The following is a 16652-nucleotide window of genomic DNA, read 5'->3' as shown; positions in this document are numbered from 1 at the left end:
ACCCAGCTCTCGAAATAGCCTACTAGATGCAAACTGCAACATGTTGCAATGTTCGAATAAATGTGTTTGTCGTTTCGCGCGTGTTTCCTATTTTATAATTTCCTGTATCATCTCTATTTGTGGTTTATACAGTGCACTACTACTACACTGCCTAGTTTGTTGACGACACGCGTTCTTTCACGCGTGTCTTTGTTGAAAGTATTCTAACGAGAACCAAATGTGCACCAACAGCAGTGCCCTTTCGGAAAGCGTGCGGATAATGCAACTTTTTCTCACCCGGGCTGTTGTCCAGTCGTAAATTTTGTAGTCCTGAACGTCTCTCCCTGTCCTGTCTCGTCCGCAAGAAGGCCTCGGAATGGTCTGGTTGAATAATTTCACGCCAATTCAGGCTGTCTTGCTCATCCTCATTTCCTTAGCGACCCTTGGGCGACAAATCGCACCAACGGCATCGCGAAGATGGTGTGGGATACGCCCGAGTGGGCCGACCGCTGAGTGAGAGCGAGCTAGAACGCTAAGTGTACGAAATTAGCATAGGATGTGCCGGACGGGTGTATCGTGGGATTTTTCCTCTTTCTCCGCGCATTTGTTGATGCCAGTGAGGTGCATTTTATGAGCGGCTGCTAGAGCGCGGGGATGGAAAAACACGGTGCGCACACAGTGTGTCACGTTTTTCACAAGCAATACGGGACCGTATGGGGCGAGCAAAAGCGATTCGCATATTTTAGCGCAAACGTTGTGCACACAACAAACTGGCAAAATATTAGCAAACAACCTTTCGACCAAATTAATCGTTCTCATTATTTTCGTGAAACACATCGATTCGATCCGTTTGAAGCGATTAATGCGGGAGAAATCAATAATAATAGCGCACCTGGCAGTTGAACAAACATTCTTCAGCAACAACATTGCACGCCTGAGGTGTGTGTGTGCGTTTTTAATCCAATCTATGTCACTCTACTGTGTGCTGATCGACATCAGCCAGTCCCAAGAAGTCCCAGGTAGTAATGAGTGCAAGTTCGTCAGGCTTTTCCCACAGTTTCTTCCCAAACCGTTGTGCCAGGGTCTCCAGGTTTTGCGAGCATGAATGGGGATTTTGCATTTCGCTCGCGTCCCATGCGCAAGGTCCTGCGAAAACGGTGTGTAACGTGCTTGAAGCGTACTCTGGCTGAATATTCTCACACATTTCATGGCCGTTATCGAATGAAATGCACCGCAAGACACGGCAGGAATGCACGTGCGCTAGAGGGGACGAAGGGGGTGTATTTTGCAGCAAAGCGTTGAATCATAAAACAGTTGTCGTCGTACGATATTTGCTTATTTAGCCGTTCTCTCAGGCAATGGCAGGTATTTTGTTTTTTGTTTGTTTGTTCGTTTGTTGTTTACGCTCGAGTGTTTCGACTGAGAGTTTATTATGTTGTTGTCGCTCGGTCGCCAACGGATGAATCCTCCTGTTCCCGTAAATTAGCAAAAGCAAATGCCCAAAAGAGCGACGGTTTCGTTTCTTCCTGTTCTTGTACGTGCAATTGTGGCCAGGGCGTTCGGACTAGCTGCTCTCGATATGTATGTGAAAACGAAACGGTTTTGAAAATGAGCGTGGTTTAATTCACAACTCGAGTCTTGAACGAACGTTATCCGTTGACGAAGGGACGGCCAAAAAGCTTTTGCAGAAAAAAGAAAACAGTAGGATGACAAAAAAGACAATAACTAAAACAATACAGTTCTTCTGTGTGGAATGGAACGGTACACACACGCGTGGTCGTAAAACACCCATCAAACTTCCAACAGAACGCACGGAAAGCGACGAAACGGATTTGGCGGAAAGCCAAAGCGTGCGGATAGATTGGCCCAACCCATACGGGAGGCGTCCGGTGGTAGCAGCAGTAGCAGCAGACCCCAAAGAGTGGGAAATGTTCGCGTTCTCTAATCACGTTCCGAGAGTTTGAGCGTACGCGAACAGACACTGTTGCCTTGGGATGGGAAGTGATGGTCGGTTGCATGCTCGTCAGAATCGATCCTACTGCTAGGCACAGACCTCCGCGAATGGACGATCGATGTGAGCTTCTTTGCTTTAAAATTTTATGCTGCACGACTCGTCTTCCCGAGGAGGCGTGAGCTGATCGTTGTAGGCGAGACACGTCGACATAGTAATGAACCAGGGGGGAGGGGGCACACCGGAATCATCGTCAGGCTTTTTTTCTGCTGTCCCTTGCTTCACAAAGCTTTTGGTAGCAATCCATCAGGGGCAAGCTTTTGATTATCAAATCGAGACTGTAGGTACTACAACGGACATAAAAATGAAGCACAAATCTCATCCACTTCTCTGTTCGTGAGTATTGAAAGCATAGGGAAAAGGCGAATCGAAAGAAGGCAACAACATTTAGGTTGTGTAATACAATTTAAGGGCGCGAAATAATCACCGTTTCGTCCATAAAGTATTTTTCGAACGAGTTTAAATTGAAACCGAGATAAGTCAGCGGGTCTTTGGCGTATTCGGCAGGGTCGTCGAAAACTCTTGGAAACATATTTTACAGAATGCTTTACATGTTTTCATCAACTCGTAAGAATTTAAGAGGATACCGTTTGGTGCTACCTTCCAATGCCAACATCATTATGAGTTCTATTGCACGGGGTCAGCGACTGGCTGGCGGGTTGGGATGTTGGCTGAGAGTCGGTTTTACTACCCCGAAAGCATTTCTATCCTGGAAAATGGGTAATATAATAAGCCGAATGGGAAAGGAAACGTGATGAATTCACTCACCGGGGATAAGAACACAGCATTCGCAGAGTTTCGGGCTGTAACTCAGGCAGAGGAACTCGGCTCGCATTGCCCCACCGGTGCGCCGAGACGAGACCAACCTAACAATGCAAAAATAATATCCTCCCAAAAGGAAAGACTCTCCATACTGCACACAGGCCGGCGATGGCGGGGACGCAGCGGCACGGACACGCCGGAAGGGACACGGTCTCTAATGAGGGGATAAAATGAAAGATATTCTCGTTTGCTATAACCGTTTTGCGATCGGGTCGAGCTGGTAGTGGCCCCATCATCGGATTGAGCGATGAAACGTGTACGGCGAGCTGAAAAGGCAGCAAATGAAAGCGGATCCACCATAAAATGGTTTTACAGCGGACAATAATATTAAAATTCCATTAAATTTCAAACAATTTTTACGACTCATTCAGGATGTCTCCCTTCCCTGCGCTGTTGGACGATGCCTCGCTGCCTCGGTGTTTGCTGGCTCATTGCGGAACATTCCGGCGACGACGGGTGACGTTTGGCGTGTTGATTTGCCACACGTCCTGCCAACCATAGGGCAGGGGAAGACGCGTACAAATGGCTCGAAATCGGAGGGACGGAAGCCTCCCATTTGCCACTTCCCTGGACGCTCGCCGTCCTTTGAATGGGGTAAATGTTGCAGAAATTATAATTTCAACGTTATTCTTCCTGCAAACCGGCACTACTATTCGAGAGCATTGCCGAATGTGTACGTACGAGTGCTTACAACTACTGCTCACACAACTTCCCGGTGCTGCCTTGCATACCCTGCTGGGAACTGTGGAAGCGTGAACCATTGGCCGTCGAAACCGCATGATCATGGAGCCGCCCGGAGCTCGGTATGAAAGTTCAATTGAAATAGATGGGATTGTTTAATTACAGCTCCCCAAATGGACCCCAAAATGAGAACACGACCCTTTTGCAACAAAATGACCATTTTCGGCAGTAAACTAACTAACGACGCCGCTTGCATACCTGCCATCGTACACGGCACGCACACGGCCACCCTGTGATGGAGCAGGAAAGACGGCACGCGGACACATCACGCATGAAATATGGGCTATAAAATCATCATCAAAATTATTTAAATGTCCGACCGGGTTTACGGGCTGCACCCCCCCCCCCCCACCCCTCCCTACGCTTGCTCACCGGGGGTACGCTCCGGACACAGGGACTTAGTTAAGTCCCTCATCTAAATGTGAGTAAAGTTAAATTGGAGATCACGTTCCTAGCACAACAATGTATGTGTGTAGGGATACGACTGCACAAAAGATATCCTGAGAGAGCCGTCCTGTGAGTAAGCTAAGCATAAAATTAACTACGTTGTTTTTTGGGGTTGCTTGCTTGGGGGTTTCGGACGTACCGGCCTGGGAGCATAAAAGAGAAAAAAAGCATCAGAATTCAATTTTGCAAAGTGTATCTTTTAAACTCTTTATTTACAATGTTGGTTGTTGTTTTGCCGTAGCGTGATCCATACATGGATACGTTCGTTGCTCTTTCGTTGCTTTCCCCGCGAGCATAACTCATGCTTATAACGTACATTATTAATTCTTCTACCTATTTTGGAAGATGCGCGTTCTCTTACTGCTCTACGATACGATTTTCCTCCCCGTTGGGAAAGATTTTTCTACATTTTTCGCGTAACGCTACTTCTGTTTGATTGCTTGTTTTTTGCGAAAGTGTGTGCCGCTTTACCGTTGCACCCTAAAACTGTCGATTTTACTAGCAAACTAACGTCTATCGCTCGTTTGAAAGGCATCGATTAAATTAGCTTATTGTACCTTATTACACAGACCGTGCGCGATCTCTCTCGCTCTCTCTCTCTCTCTCTCTCTCTCTCTCTAGTTCGTTTATGTATGTTGTTTTGTTCGATTTACTTAATAACTATAAAAACAGCAAAATATATTCAAATGTTTAGAGTCCTTCGGTTGCTTGCTTAGCAGATGCTTACAGGCTAACGCGGGGTAGGAGGAAGGCATTAGGATTTGGTTGCTAAATATAGCTAAAGTAAGGCAAACAGAAAGCTCGCTTGGAACAAACAATGGTGGCTAGCCGGTTGGATTGCTAGGCTTTTCTTTTGGCCAACCGTGACCACCATCTGCTTGCACAATCTGTCTCTCTATCAACAAGGTTAGGAAAGTTAGGAGAGCCTTTCTCCATTTGCACTAGCATCTAATCGATTGCCCGGGCCCGCACGTGCATCGGGCGATTGGAAGAACCGTTGTCAACAACCGTTGATAAGACAATCGTGGTGTTATGTATACTTTTTCAAAGTTTTCTTTCCTCCTGGAGCGAGGATCGTTTTACTGTTTTTTATGTTTTTTTTTTCCTTTTACAGTTAAAGTGTTTGCTCGCATAAGGAGAGGGACAGGGAAGATGTTTGGAGGGCTGCTACAAAGTACGGATTACCAGCTGTCCAAGTACGGATTATTGCTATCTTTAAATTTGCACCCACTGTGTGTATGTATTTGTATGTGTGGTAAAAACGGAAAGATTGCAAAACTACAGTCGATTTACAAAACATACCTTTGTTTCGTTCAATGGGAATAATTGAGTTCTAATGCTGGCTTCATCACTCTACCGTTCTGGTATAACGATAATCTTCCGTGCCTTGCATTTCACATGCGAAACCATATCCCACAAGTGGAAGTTTATCGATGAAGTTGAAATCTCAAAGAAAGAAAGAAACATCCGAACAAATCTGCTAATGGAAGGCGAAACTGAGAAAAGCAGGAAGAGCATAAAATTCAGAACATGCATGGCGTAAAAGGCGTCCGAGATTTGCGCCGAATGTTTGCGCAATCCATTTGCGCGTTCCACGGGCCACGGAGGAGGGGGGAGGGGGATCTTTTGCGGCGGATCTTTTCGTAAGAGTTGTTGAAAATTTTAACCCATTTCTTCACTTGATTTGGCTTCGTCTTGTGCGTTCTCGTGGAAGTTGATATTCAAATATTTGATCATCTCGCAGCCGCGCGCATGCCTGTGTGCTTTGGTATGTACGCGAACGTATGTATGTATGTATGTATGTATGTATGGATGTATGTTGGTAGGTAGGTATGGGTGTGAGCATACATCTTAAGCAGAGTTCCCACTTCGTTTAAGATGAGAGGCATGCTTTTTGCCCGTTTTAAGTAGCTGCCTCTGGGGTTTTTTGTTGTTCTGTTTCATTAAAGTCAGCCCTTTTTTGCTTCACATTCTCACTCTCCTTTTCAGCGTGCCATTGACTCTATCCCAATAGGCTTGCCCACCCCGGTTTGCTCGCCCAGCAGGGATGATGATGAGCCGTGCGCTGTTGCCCTCATCCCGCCGTTGTCTGATTTCGTTTTGTTTAAATATGTTTTATTTGTTAACAAGAAGATAAAATAAAACCGAATCAGTTCTGTGCGCCTTTTGCCTCGAGACGCTCGAGGGACAAAACAGCGCGTTTGTGTTTTCTTTCCACGCTCATTCGGTTGCTTTTTATCTATCCGATTTGACTGTTTGCATTTTCTAAATCGTCTATTTGTGTACGTGCTTCTCAGTGCGTGCGTGTGCGTTAGAAGAGCGATAGAGAAGAAAAGTGGAAGGAAAATGAGAGATGATAAAAAACAACTCAAAAACAAGCTCCGAAATCCACCTGAAAACAGCGGAGGCGTAGGTGTGTAGGGTGGATTTTTCTTATCTATAGTAAATGCGATGTTACGACTAATGAAAGTCCCAGACACAAGCAAAGACCCACACATACACATATACTTTGCAGTCCATTTTTTTCGCTTCGTCTGTTCAGTTCTTGATTTGTTCCCCACCCTCCGTTTCATTTCAACTTCTTATTGTTTCCCTATCGTCCTCCTTCCCCCTCCATCACTCCACAACTTTGCTTGACTAATCAAATTCGTTGGCGTCATTTTCCTCTTTCTTTAATGCTTCGTTATTAGCCGTTCGGTAGTGCGATTGCGACGATCAGTTCTTTCCCACCTTTTTCGCGTCCCAGCGCGCAACTAATGAGACCGGTAATCATTATAACATTAATAAATAATCCTCATAACAGAGTTTGGCACTTCGTTAACTGATTTTCTTCACCCGTTTGCTGTGGCTTTTTGCATGCCGTTTGGGTGTGCGCGGGTTGGTGGAAATGCAACGATGGCCAGCTCCCTCACGCCCGGTAGTCTCTTATCTTGGTTTATGGTGCATCGTTTCAGGTGTGTTCTGGAGCTTTTGAGCGGTTCTCGGGCGAGCGGTTACTACGACGCTCAACTATTAGAAGCATCTTTTAAAAGTGCCATTCATTAGCAGATTATCAAACGCACCACATATATGCTCATTAAAAAAGCATAAATGGCAAAGGCTGCGCTTTCGGGGGAAGGAAAGAAACGATTACAGCGCGAGCGTTGTCGCGTCAGTAAAACCGGAACCAAGGGTGAAAGAGCTGGTGATAGTATTTTTTTGGGTTGAACCGAGAAAAAAACCTATAAGAAGATAGCGCTCCGGTCAGTTGAGAATGCGAATGCGGGCAACGTGGAGCGTTCCTTCACATGACGGGTTTCCTCAATACTTCGAGCAGGGGGTGTACGGAACACACGAACGAGGTCAAGAAGCAGTAGAAGCTTAGTCAACGGTCCTTGCTGAAGCCCTCGGAATGAACTTTACCCTGTGGTAAGCAGGTGTTGGTAAGGGTTTAGCAGTGCTATAGTTTTCAACTTCTTACCGAAACGTCGGAAGCGAAAGCAACGTTCTCCAAGCCCGGCCACGGTGTAAGTTGATACTAAAAAGTGGAGGGATTTCTTGTTTGTTTCCAGAACAATCCACCACGCTACTCACAAGAAGTAGATGTGTTATTCTAGTCCCGATGGGATGTGCATTTAATGTGATTTGTTTTAAAACCGTGGATAAGTCTCAGGTATGATTGGATTTGTAGATTTAAAAAATCAGAGGAAGAAGCCATTAAGCTAGTTCATATTTCAAGCCAGCCGGGGGGAAGCGTTACGGCGGAACGCTTTCCCTCGATATTACCACAGAAAAGCCTGTATTTATGAGCGCTTAGTTAGGCTAAGTATTTCGAGGAAATTGTGCTACAAACTGTGGATATTAGTTTTTGGGTTCGAAATGCTTCAGTGGAACGCATTTTTGTATCGGTATTGTGTGTCAGCGCAAATCGTCAATCCCCTGCAGTCCTACAGTAACGCCACAACTTTGCACTCATATTGGCGTGACACAACCGAGCACAAAACAAAAAAACAACAACCATCACTTGATGTGCTCGACTGACGAAGCTGTTCGAAATATTAACGTGCCATAAAAGCAAAAGACACTGCCGAACGTGAACACGTCTTGCACTTGTTTCCATCACCTTGCCAATGCCAGGACACGCGATTCCATTCCGTTTGTTCAATCGTTTGGCACTTTTGTCGACTCTTCGTGCTCATCTCCGTCTCTCCCTCCCCTCAAGCAAAATCTATATGCATTCCACCCCACCCAACGATGGTGGAGAGAGGGGGAGGAGGGGGGGGTCGAGGCGGCAAAGAAGAGCGAATGTCGTGTGGCAAGGCCATCTCTATCGGTTGTCCGTTGGTGGTGAGGGATGAGATCGAAGACTGCACTCTTCTGCGCCCGCCAAGTTAGAGCTTTATGTAATGTTGACCGTTTCAGTTCGCACATTAAACGCTCGTCCACGCCTCTGCCCTCGGACGACCGGTACGCTCGGTGCGATAATTCGCTGCTTTGGCTTTTCGATGGCATTAACGGTGGTACCCTGATTTGAAAGGCCAACAATTGAATTCGAATAACAAAAAAACGATAAAAACACACACACTAAATACTGTCGAGCGGACTGATAAAATCAACTGAAACACTGTGAAATAGCAAACATCATCAGAAGACGTACAAAAACAACATATGCGCAACGAGACGGAAGCAACGCAATGGGAATGGATTTGGGCGCGCGTTGTTCTGCAGCGCTCGCGGAGTTGTTTGACCGTAGCACTGGGTGGTTCAAGGGGGTTGTACGGTTTTTTTGTTTTCGGTACACAAACCCGAATTCCGTAACCGACTGCCGTACCGCACCGCGCACCCTTCTTCGGATGGCCCGCTGTCCAGTCGCGATCGATTGACTTGTGATCGACAGCAAACAAGTGTAGAAGAGAGCGTCCCCTTCTCGACGTCTTTATTTTATGTAGTTTTCTTCAATTTTGTGCACGGATGTGTGTGTGTGGATGTATTTTGTTGTTCATCTGATGGTGTCGTTCAAATGCGTTCGTCGCCTTCGTTGCCCACTCATTTGCGGTGAATGGGCATGCGGTATGGCGTCCCGATCGCCATCGTCAATTCCACTCATTATTCAACGCGTGTGCTACCAATCCAGCCAGTTTAAAGATAATGTACACTCTCTTCTTTTGTGTTTTGACGCAGTTTTCGAACCCGGCCATGTTGGGTAGAAAATGGACTGGGGCATGAAATTCTACCGCCCAAAGGTAGGCGGATTTTCTCACTCTTACCTTTTGCGCGAATCGATCTCACCTCGTTCATTACTATCGTTCACAGCTCACAGCAAAGCCCTGCTCACCCTCACGGGGTGACACACACACACACATACACATACACATACATACAAGTGGTTGTTGTATGTGCTGTGTTTACTTTTTGATTGATTAGAAATAATTACGATCGCGTCAAAACCCCTGCACCCCATTTTTTCAACCCGTTGCCGGACGCACCTCGAATCCAATCACCTTGAGCCTACCACCACCAGCAAAACCATCGCTGCTGCTGATTTTGTCGCCTGTGACCGAACACGGGGCCACATCGCGACGGTTATCGCCATTATCGCTGCCCGGGCCGACCACCTAAACACATCGTCGCCTATCGCTCCCGGGCATCGAGCATCGAGGACGGGTTTGTGCTGTTTTGCTGCACCATGTTTTACCCGTGCGCATTTTCCGACCCTTTCCTCGCGCGGCCGTTCGCGCCACGGATCTTGCTGTGCTAAGCGGGACAAGCGGGTTTGCCTGAATGACGGTTATTGATTGAATTCAGTAGTTTTTTTTGCGCCCTCCCCACAGTTTCGATTTGATTTGATAAAGGCACGGGCACTATGTGACAGTTTTCCGTGCCCAGGCGGGAAAGGGCTCGTTGACTAAACCTTTCGCTTGATTCGTAACACTGCCGGAGTAAATGTGTTCTGGATTTTTTTTTTCGGTTGATCGATGCATCATGCATGCATTAGAGGCTAAAGAGGTTGAATAGCGCCCGATCCGAACATGGTGTTTGTTATGAAGTTTCTGTAGTCCCGGTAAGAAATCGATCCTCGCTTAACTGAAGCTAAAGGTAGCCGGAGGGGGTCGTTTTGTCCCGTCGTTTTGTTTGTCAAACAAGGGCCAGTATCGGCGGCAGTTCTTATCGGGCATTTGGCTACGCAGCAATAGCGTGAAATGTTGCGTTCCGTAATCGTTCAATTTCTTCGCTTCTAAAACAATATCTGTTACGAGTGCACCAACCGAGTGCATTGTGGTGTGCGTTTCACCCGCTTCGTAGGGCGCTCCAGACCGAGCACTTGCGCGAGAAATTTAAACGTAAAATATTGATTTTTGAACAAATTATGTTTGCCTAACCGTTTTTTCTTCTTTCTCTCAGCTTTTGTTTTGTTTTTTAACCCCGTTGCACTTGCAGCTGATGCCAGTGTTTATGGTGGTGCGTCGAAAGAAGCCAAAGCAAATGGCTGTGTGTACGCGAGTGCGTTTCTGTGGTGTGGTATACGCATTTCGGGATTACGGGGTTACGGTACAACAAACTGTATGTTTTCACTTTTTCTTCTCCCGGCCAGCATTTGCCTCTCAGCTTCACTTGATTCGTCAAAAAAGCCTTCGGGCCTGACACACATTCACAGCATATGCGTGTATGCTAACGAATAGTACACTTTACACATGAAAAAAGGGAAAACAAACCTGACGAAAAGCACACATACCCGAACCGGTGCCTCTATCAAACATTTCCGTATGGTATGGTGCTACGCAACTATTCATTAAATGCTGAAAAAACAAAGCTCCACACTGTGTACGTGTGTGTATGTGTGTGTATACAAACGGGCGACTGGGTAAGGCGATGAACTCGACTCACTGTTTACTTAGACTGTCTTGAAAAGTATTCGGTTCCATTATCTCTTCCATCACACCTGTCCTGCGACATACGGCAGCTTCCCTTGGTTTGAACAGCTCGCTCGGGCGTCGGGATGGGGCGGTTCGGTTTCCGTGAGCGATCGGAATGGCAATTCTCTGTCGTGTTATTTATTCCCGATAGATTATTGTCAATAAAAAAAGATCATTAATATGCATGGCCATCTTGGGTGCGCATATTCGCAGAGAGGATCGCTCTTGAATGGGCCGAGCGCGTACCACCGCATGAATGAGTATGCTTAAAGCGTCCTCCTGTGGCACTACTGTTGATTTTATTACACTCATATTGGGAGGTTTAGCCGGGCACAAATGGAATGCCGTAAGAAATGAATTCGTTGCCGATTCTTGCCCTCTGTTTGCCGGCACTTTATGAAATAGATCATTTACCAACGGTGGGGGCAATATTTCTTGCCCGCTTGAACCTGCGCAAACATTTTCGCCTTATATTCTCTGACGAACCAAAGGAGGGAAACAGAAGGAAGAGGTGTTTTCAATATTAACTCTCGGCGCTGGCAGGTTCTTTCCACCAACACTCCCCGAAAAAGGAATGCGTTCGCGCGGCAGGCGAGAAAGGGGCGAAGACATTGTTTTCGCGCCTCATTTGGCGCAAATTTCTCCGTCCGATCGGTGTGTCCGCGTCCGTTACGAAAAGCAAGGGAGTGAAAAACATCAACGCCACGAAACTGGGTGTTCAAAAACTAGGCCTGGAGTGGCCGCACCCGGTCGGAAAAATCGGCAAATCGGCATCGGTAGCGGCGGCAGCTTATTACGTGAGCGTAACGGTCAATTGGAGCGGCGGCCGCCGTTGTTACTGCTACTGTCGGAATGAGCAGTTTTAATTGGCCACATATTCCGCACACGCCTCTCACGAAGGCAGCAGGTTGAACGAGTGCGAACGAGTTGTTGGCGTGGGTGGGTGGGTGCACCATAGTGTCAATATTTTGTTGCAAATACTTTTTCCTTCACTCGGAGGTTTTGAGGTAGAGCACGAACGAACGAACGAACGAACGAGGGAGAGAGAGGGGCAGCGATGGGTTTTGCAGCTCCAAAGAGATGGGAGGGGAGGGCAGTTGATTCGGGCATCCAACGGAACCATGTTCGCGATCATAAGGATAATGGCGATGGCGATCTTTCGATTTGTTCATCAAACCTCGCGCTGCTGCCTGTTCGAGTTTCCAAAGGCAGCAAAAGCGAGGTTTCAATTACTGAGCCGAGGCACAATTCGGCCCAATTCTTAGCCGTCCGAAGCGTAATTAATTGTAATGTTTCTTTTTTCATTAGCGAAAGACTGCTGCTTTCCTCACCTGTGAGTTGGCTGGCTGTGTGTTGTACGTTAAACTGTTTCCCGCTACACCAACTTGGCAAAAAAAAGGTAATAGTTGTGTTCAAAGTTTTCATCAGCTTCACGGTGAGTTAAGTTTTTCGGTGCGTGGGTCTCCGGTATTAACCGTCGTGTGCATGAAGGCGCCCTTCCCCTCTCCCCCGGAACCGCACACACATACACACACGCGTACCGAATGGGGGAGGTCAAGGGTGCTCATTTCGCAACTCCTGCACGTTCGCTTATCGCTTCAGCGAAGGGAGAAGTGAACGAAAGCTTTGCTGCCACCTGTGCTCACCTGTTCGACAGATGTGTAGTAGCAGCAGAAGCAACCAAAAGGGGTGGCAGGAAAAAACACCACCAACACCACAGCGCTAAACGAGGGAAATGGGAGACAGGAACGGTTTGCCCCGGAGTGTTGGCATTCCGCTCCCAGGCGCTCGACACCGCCGGTTGGCGGTGGCGCAGGTTTCACTCCTATGCTCGTTGTGTTGTGTGTGAGCATTTAATTAATATATTTTCCACCAGACGGATCCCAAAGGTTTCGAGGCTTCGTCGGAAGGAAAGGAAGGCACGAGCGCGCGCGAGTCACGGTGGTGGGCAAACCATGGGAGGGCACTTAGACGCCAGCGAAGGATGGCAAACCAGCTACTTTGCGGGGCCCATTTGTGGGGGGCCTAGCTGAGCCTTAAAAGAAGTAATTAGCTACCGGAGTTACCCACCGGTGTGCTTACGGGCGCGCGAAACTTACGAATCGCCAACGAACGGCCCATCTCTTCCATTGCGCTTTCGTGCACTTCTTGCGCTAGTATATGTGCGTTTCTCGGTGTGTGTGTGTGTTTGTGTGGGACTGCGTGGAAAGGGTATCGAAAATTCAAAAAATGTAATAATTGCGCACATAGTAATTATGATAATAAATGAATGTTATTATTATTCCTTTCCCTTCGGGTGGTTCCGTTTCCTTCCGACGGTGCAGCGCCACTTCCCCCGAACGCTGTTTACTACTGTTGATGCTTGCGAAGGGGGGACGGGATGGCGCATTGCTGTGTGCTAGCAGCTCTTTTTCCCAACAACTCTAAACGCATCTCTCTCTCTCTCTCTCTCTCTCTCTTTCTCTCTCTGTGACTTCACACACCACGCCGTGCCTCTTAACGGTGCATGCATGTCGATGCTTGCAGCCACGCAATCACCCGGTTCAGCATCATTCCAAGGCCGGAACCTGGAAGCACCGTGTAGTGATGCATCAGGACGGCGCAATGGCAACATAACAACAAATAAAAAGTAAAAAAAACATCACTACCCATCAGGCAAAACAAAACTCCCCGGTATCGGTTTTATAGTTGAGCAATTAATTATGCTATAATTAGTACTTACTAACAGAGCCCTGTGTCGTACAATGTGTTTCCCTCCATATTTCTTGCCATCTCGCTCTCTTTCGCTTATTCGTTCCCTCCCATTGCACTACGGCGGCGTTGTGCGCATTCCTAGAGGGCCGGGCCCGTACCATGGGGCAGCATCATTACGGGGAGAGCAAACCGGGTTGAATTAAGCACCGATAAAATCACCTCCTTTGGATGCCGAGCTGTGCTTTACATGTTCCAAGAAACATGGAACTCATAACCGAGCACCGAAAGCGTCAGCTGACGCACTGCTGGAATGTAGCCTCATTAGGCGAGCAGCTCGGGCAGCCCAAAATTCTAGGAAGTCCACATTTGGAAGAGTTTCCGGTTTGCGATCGATGCGAAATCGAACGAAATGTTTAACATTTAGAACCCCCTGGGAGGCTCTCTCTCTCTCGCTTGCTAAAGCGGGTGGATAGCATTAGGACTTCCAACTGATATTGAGTCCCTGCTGCTAGTGGGTGGGCCGGCGGGGATCGTCGTTAGTCATCGTTAATGCTCTTTTCCCGGCTACATCGCACCGTGCGGCCCACGTTGCGTGTGTGGTTTGGGGCGGTAAGACGCTGGAAAGCCGATACCGTGCGCTGCGGTGGACCACGATCGATCAACCCGTCGATGAGGAATAGGTTTCGCTTCATCCGCGACGGCTTGATCGACAGCTCATCACTTACCCAGGCATACCCCCCCCCCCTGGGCCCCTTTCTCTTCTAGTCTCACCATAACGAAAATCGATCACGAGGAAGCGGACGAAAAGCAGCGGAAGGGTGCGCAAGAGCTTGGAAAAGCGATAAGTCTGCGCCCCGCTTACGCACGGTCGTATGCGCGCCATGCAACGTGTTGGCGCAAACGCTTTTGCGCCCATGTGCTCTCGCGCGTCTCATGCAAGCGCACAAACATGGCACACAGATGGCGGAGGGAAACGAGGGAATGTGAAACAGATCGAGAAATGGCAACAAACATACACAGTTCCAGTTCCAGTCGATGCGAGGGCGTAAGGCTCTTTGACCGTGGAGGCACACGAGCCGAGGGAGATTTGCAAACGATGCAGCGCCCATTCGTCGAGGCCGTGCTAGTGTCGATCCGGCGCCAGAGTGTGAGGCAAGCAGAAGAAAAAGAAGAAGAAGAAGAAGAAGAAGAAGAAGAAAAACACTACTGCCGCCGGCTGTCTGTTGGATTGTCTACGCTTGTCATCAGTGGAACGAGCTTTTCAAGGACCACCAACGATCCACACGGAAGGAAACGTCGATCTGTTTGTAATGATTTTCTTAACCGTAGCAGCGCAGCGCCTTTCCTCGCTTATGTCAGACGTATGTTGTTTTAAATCGAAACGGATTTTATGAGCAGCTAAGCATGAAGTAATGCCCTCCAAACTCATTTCACACTCCTGCGCAGGCAACACGCGCGCGCAACATGCAGCATCATTGCACCTTGCGATTGTGTTTGTGCGGCCAATTAGAATTGCTTTGACCTCGCTCTAATGACGGCTATGTATGCATAATAAATCACTCGCAGGCGCCGATAAGAAAGCCAAGCACAAGCTGTTTGACTTCAACCCAGCCCAAGTACGAGCGCAAAACAAAATGCGATGCACCGACCGTTCCGTCGGTGAATTGCTGCACTGATCAATATTTGGTAAAGTCAACCTGGCGTCTTGCCCTGGTAATAAGTCGCCGGAACTTACAATTCCGCAGTTCGGTTAATTGTTCCGTCGCATCGCCCCCCCCCCCCACAATGATGACGCCACAACCAATTGGCTCGAATCCGATTGGCAGTAAACCGAGCGGGCGTGTACGTGCGTACGATTTATGCCGACCCATCGTTGGCAGAGACATAAACTACCCCACCACAGCGTTACCGCCACATAAAAAGATTACACACGCTCGCGCGCATTAGATTAGCGGTTGGCGACGAAACACGTACGACAGATAATCGACACGTTTATCGGCTCTTCGAATTTCTCGTTGATTCCGACCTTTATGGCCAGTGGTGGTCGCTGACAATCTATAGACGGATGAGCAAAAACACACAAAAAAAAAAGAAACAAAATAGGAACTATCTCAAGACGGCTCAACGGAGCTGCACGATAATGCTTACAGCAAATTGACGGGCCTGGGCCGATAAGAGCCGTGTGGTAATTGATTAGGTGGGCGTGTGTCATCTGAACACCGGACGCCGTCGTCATTCTATTGCAGAAAAGTCAACATGATCGTACCAAAGTTGGGCCGCTTATTCGCTCTTTGCCGGCACATCGACACAAATGGAACCTATCGCGTCCGAAACGATCGCCGCACCAGTCGCGCTCTATCCATTTTCCATCTTGCGCAATTCAATTAAGTCCCAAAGCCATTCGCATTCACATTGCAATGTGTAAACAAATCGTCTTGCGGAAATGCGGCCGGTTCCAGGGCCGGTCGCGCGGTCTCTCTCTCTCTCCCCCGAGAGAGAAAGAGAGTCAGGCGTGTGGCGTGTGGGGGCGAATATAGATTGAAGTTACTTTTCAACACGTTCGCTGATTGGTTACAAATAGTTCGTAGCACAAATTCGTTCTGACCCAAACATTATCGGGTGCGGCGAGTTCGGTGAGGTGGTGCGCGGGGATCGCCATGCCTCGGAATGTCGAACGAGCATTAGGAGGGCAGCAAACGATCGATCAGGCGCGGCGACTGTGGCGGAATGAGAAATTTCCCTATATTAATTTATTTCCTTTCATTTTCACTCCCGTTTTCCCTGGAGAGGGAGTAAGGGTGGAGCGCCTGGAGCAGTGCGATGGGATACGCAAATCCTCGTGTAAACAGATCGGTCCCAGGCCCCTCGGGCCGGTTGGTGGCCGTGATGAAAAGTCATGCTTAAGTGGTCTGCTGCTGCTCCCCTTCGCTGGTTCTAGTTTGGGATCTATTTGACAGGGATCGGGGAGAGGGGTTGTACAGCGGAACCGAGGGCTGTACGATGGGTTGAAGCACACAAAACGTGTGTTTGTGGTGCCCAATAATGATAGGGTAGCGCGCGCTGCA

At 48.0% G+C, this 16652-nt stretch overlaps 1 protein-coding gene across 1 annotated transcript in view; it reads right to left on the bottom strand.

The window, feature by feature from the left end:
* Positions 1-4176: 4176 nt before the first annotated feature.
* Positions 4177-16652, bottom strand: part of LOC121600219 (protein pangolin, isoforms A/H/I/S-like) — a 29318-nt gene continuing 16842 nt past the window's right edge. Inside the window, exon 1 of the mRNA XM_041928632.1 lies at positions 4177-16652. This exon is cut by the window's right edge and continues 16842 nt beyond it. The gene's annotated coding sequence lies outside the window, so the exon portion shown is untranslated.

This window comes from Anopheles merus, chromosome 3L, assembly GCF_017562075.2.
Source record: "Anopheles merus strain MAF chromosome 3L, AmerM5.1, whole genome shotgun sequence".
Lineage (NCBI taxonomy): Eukaryota > Metazoa > Arthropoda > Insecta > Diptera > Culicidae > Anopheles > Anopheles merus.
This window is presented reverse-complemented; position numbering and strand designations above follow the sequence as displayed.